Raw genomic sequence first — 5,264 nt, forward strand, 5'->3', positions numbered from 1 at the left:
CAATGTTCCTTAGTTTTTAGTCAAAAGCCAGTAACTTACGCTACAGACTGTTCAAAAACTGCTCATATTATGGAGCTGCTGCAAAGAAATGTTCTGGACTGAGCTTCTGCTGAACGGCAAAGTGACTCTGAAATACGACAAAGCTATGATAAAACTGTGACCTGAACTTAAAAGAGTATTTGACCATCCTGTAAAAGGAAAAGAAGTCACTCCTCACTCTTCACCAGGGCACACAGAGTGTGGTGGAACATTATGTTGAGTTCAGAACATTGGCTGCTGAAGCTGGATGGAATGATGCATCTCTGCAGACAGTTTTTGTAAACGGTCTTTTGAAACAGTTGAAGGATGGATTGTTTTAAAGGATGACTCTGATGATTTTGTGGCAAGCCAAAAACTGCACCTGTGCCACTCGAACCTTCTCACCCGTCCAACGTTCCCAGTGACTACCATGACCTTCAGAAAGTGTTCAGCAAAGACCATGCCTTGTCGTTGCCACTGCATCGACCATGACTGTGCCATAGACTTGCTTCCTGGTGTCTCTTCTTTGTCTTTACAATCTTTTCCATCCTGAAAGAGAAGCTATGGAGCACTACATTACAAATCAGAAACAATCAGATGTTACTGATCAGTAATAATCAGTAACATCTGCAGCTTTTACACCTAAAAACATGTGAAAAATCAAAGGTAAACTGTCCAAACCAGAGAGAGACTTATCCTGCATTTGTGTCCAGTAGATTAGACGACTGTAATGTCCTGTTCACTGGCCTCGAGCCTTAAGACAGAACAGAACATCCAGAACATCCAGATCACTGCTGCTCGGGTCAGGACTAGAACCAGGAGGTACGAGCACATGTGTCCTGTGGCTGATGTCCTTCTTCTTCTGTAAAACACTTTGAATTACTTTGTGAATGAATTGTGCAAATAAACCAGCTCAGATTCAGGTAATAGCAGATTGGCCCCAACCAGTAAATCTTTGGCACGTTCAAATTTCCTTGGTTTTGCAAATTTTTACTGAAGCTTTCTTAAAAACTTCAGTCAAGTAACAGCCCCCCTAACTCGTCTCATTTCTCCTGAAGTCCCTTTCATCGTGTCCCCAGACACTGAGCCTTTCAAGAGTTAAAGAGACTGTTCTGCACTTTTCTTGTCCATCTCTTCAGTTTATTGTTGAAGTTGATGCATCTGACTCTGGAGATGGAGCAGTTCTTTCTTAGCGTTCCCCTGCAGACCAGAAAGTTGTTTTTTCTCGCCGCCTATCTCCTGCTGAACACAACTATTCCATTGGAGACCGTAAACTATGAAACTGGCCCTGGAGGAATGGCGGCACTACTTGGAAAGAGCAGAGCTTCCTTTTGCGGTGAGTTGGAAGATGGAATCTCTAAAGAGGCACAAAAACCTGAACCAGACCCAGGTAATGGACCACTGAAGCACCTATTTGAATCCTAAAGCTGCGTTCACGGGTCATACGGTGAGGGCACATGTCTCCATTTGCCTGTCACCCTGGAATTTGACAAACTCTTCTATTGCTCCAACGTCGTTTCTGGTGGCCATCGACAGAGAGAGATATCAGGGAGTATCTGCCTGTACTGTGTGTGTCTGAGGCAAATCAACCAATCGACCTCCAGTTCGTTGCCTGCATCTTCTTCCTGTCCCAAGTCGCACTTGGTCTCATCGCACTCAACGTTGTCACCGGCCCACCTGAATCCTAAGGTAACTCTGTAAAACTTACCATCGTTGACAGATTCTCCAAATCAATCCATTTTGTTGCTGTAGCCAAATTTCTGTCAGCACAAGACACTGAAGATCTGCTTGTCCAACATATTTTCCGTATTCATGGGATCCCTCTGGTCGAGTTTGTTTCCAAAGTCTGGAAAAGTTTTTGCCGAGACTTGGGAGCCAAGGTGAGTGTTTTTTCTGGGTTCCATCCTCAGAGTAGTGGCCTGTGTGAGACTGTGAAACAAGACCCTGAAGCAACTCTCTGGTGTGTCCTGCCCAGGAACGAGCAGTTTGAGGACTCATCGTCCCTCTGTGTCCTCTCTGTGTCCTCCTCTCTGTGTCCTCCTCTCTGTGTCCTCCCCTCTGTGTCCTCCTCTCTGTGTCACCTTCCTGTAATAAACGTGTCACAAACTTCTGTCTGGTCTGGGTTTTGTCCTCTCTGTCCATGTGGTGGACTCCAAACTGAGGCAGAAACAGTTTTTAAAAGTATTTACTTGAGTCTTAGGCCATAACAAGCTCAAAGCGCCGATTTTGAAGATGTAAAAATCCTGTTTTCAAACGCCGTCCAATCCGGATGGACCCAATGTCCAATGTGTGGATTTTATCGACCTGGACATAATAAGATGTGACTATCAAATGCATTTCTTTTTTATTCTTTGATTTTATTTTAGGATTGTGACAACACTAATGGGAGTTTTGCAGACACTTTGACATCCAGAGCTCTAACATTCATAAAGAGGTTCATCAAATGAGATCAGAAACTTTGGACCTTCATTAGTGAGTCTTGTGTGTGTGTGTGTGTGAGTGTGTGTGTGGGGTGGGTGTGTGTGTCTTTCTCCTTAAAGAACAGGTTTCTACGTCTGAGTCTTGAATCAATAATTATTATGGGGCAAAAACAACATCTCCACAGAAAAAAAAGAGACAATAAAAAGCGAAGAAACATGAGTCTGTGGAGCCCATAGTCCTCAGGACACACAGAGACACTCAGGACGCACAGAGACGCTCAGGACACACAGAGACACTCAGGACACACAGAGACGCTCAGGACGCACAGAGACGCTCAGGACGCACAGAGACGCTCAGGACGCACAGAGACGCTCAGGACACACAGAGACGCTCAGGACACACAGAGACGCTCAGGACGCACAGAGACGCTCAGGACACACAGAGACACTCAGGACACACAGAGACGTCACTGCAGAACCAGAACTACTACTACTGCTACTGCTACTACTGCTACTACTGCTACTGCTACTACTACTACTGCTACTACTACTACTGCTACTACTACTACTACTACTGCTGCTGTTATAACAAATATTTGGTCCTGACTCACAACAGCAACTGGTCGGTTCATCTCAAGCGTCTAGTTTGTGTTGTAGCCCCCCCCCCCCCCACTCACACACACACTCACCCCCCCCCCCCCCCCTCACACACACACACACACACCCCCCCCCCCCCCCCCACACACACACACACACTCACACACACACACACACACACACACACACCGTGCAGCTCGTGCTCTTTTCTCTCTGGAGCCGCTCGGCTGCATTTGTCACCAGAGCTTTTCATGTCACCACTCACCACCTGCTCCTGCATTCCTCCACATTCTGTGCTAGGCGCCGGCTCTCCTCCTCCACCCTCCTCCACTCCTCCTCCTCCTCTCTCCTCCACTCTCCTCCTCCTCTCTCCTCCACTCTCCTCCTCCACCCTCCTCCTCCTCTCTCCTCCTCCACCCTCCTCCTCCTCTCTCCTCCACTCTCCTCCTCCACCCTCCTCCTCCTCCACCCTCCTCCACTCTCCTCCTCCTCTCTCCTCAACTCTCCTCCACTCCTCCTCCACTCTCCTCCTCCACTCCTCCTCCACTCTCCTCCTCCACTCTCCTCTTCCCCTCTCCTCCACTCTCCTCCTCCACTCCTCCTCCACTCTCCTCCACTCTCCTCCTCCACTCCTCCTCCACTCTCCTCCACTCTCCTCCTCCACTCCTCCTCCACTCTCCTCCCCTCTCCTCCTCCTCTCGGACTGGCCTTGTCCTTTTGAGCGCCTCTCCATTTGCACACAGCTCCTCCATTCTCTCTCTCTCTCTCTCTCTTTCTCTTTCTCTCTCTCTCTCTCTTTCTCTTTCTTTCATTTGATGATTGTCGTCCTGAGTCTGGTCTTTCGCTCTGGGACAGACACTGACAGAGTGAACACAACAAACACTAACACAACAAACACTAACACAACAAACACTAACACAACAAACACAAACACAACAAACACTAACACAACAAACACTAACACAACAAACACAACAAACACTAACACAACAAACACTAACACAACAAACACAACAAACACTAACACAACAAACACTAACACAACAAACACAACAAACACTAACACAACAAACACTAACACAACAAACACTAACACAATAAACACTAACACAACAAACACTAACACAACAAACACTAACACAACAAACACTAACACAACAAACACTAACACCACACACACTAACACAACAAACACTAACACAACAAACACTAACACAACAAACACTAACACAACAAACACTAACACAACAAACACAACAAACACTAACACAACAAACACTAACACAACAAACACTAACACAACAAACACAACAAACACTAACACAACAAACACTAACACAACAAACACTAACACAACAAACACTAACACAACAAACACTAACACAACAAACACTAACACCACACACACTAACACCACACACACTAACACCACACACACTAACACAACAAACACTAACACAACAAACACTAACACCACACACACTAACACCACACACACTAACACCACACACACTAACACAACAAACACTAACACAACAAACACTAACACAACAAACACTAACACAACAAACACTAACACAACAAACACTAACACAACAAACACTAACACAACAAACACTAACACCACACACACTAACACCACACACACTAGAGCAGGTTTGTTCTGGCCGCAGCTCTTTTTTTTGGAGAAATACTTTAAACACCTAACGACAGTTTAACTTTTTACAATCGTCATTATCACAGTCGTATTTCAACATGTTTTTATTTTCAGGACTTTCTTTCTGGCAGGTCCAGACATTTCTCTGTATTTTTTATGTCTGACCAAACATGATCCTCTAATCACATTTGTTTTTTCAGTGTCACGTGTGAAACAAAAAGAGCTCATTGGTGAGTTATTATTTTGAATAAAATGACGTTTCTCTCTCCTCAGATGAACAGAGTTTCATTGATTTTTCTCGTAAACAGACATTTTTGTTTTGATACAGACGGAGCGTCTGGCAGAGGGACGGACGGACACAGAGGAGCAAGACACAAAGATTTAATGGAGACTTTATCACTCACCTCAGAAAGTTGTGTAACTGCAGTGTTCTCATCCATTTTACACAATATAATTTATCCTCCACGAATAATGACCCCCAGTCCACAAAACAGCCAAGAATCCAGTTTGAAGAGTTGTCTAAAAGTGTTTGATGGACACTGTGAGGATCAGGCTGAAGCTGCTGACTCCAC

This window comes from Periophthalmus magnuspinnatus, chromosome 3 (genome assembly GCF_009829125.3).
Source record: "Periophthalmus magnuspinnatus isolate fPerMag1 chromosome 3, fPerMag1.2.pri, whole genome shotgun sequence".
Taxonomy (NCBI): domain Eukaryota; kingdom Metazoa; phylum Chordata; class Actinopteri; order Gobiiformes; family Gobiidae; genus Periophthalmus; species Periophthalmus magnuspinnatus.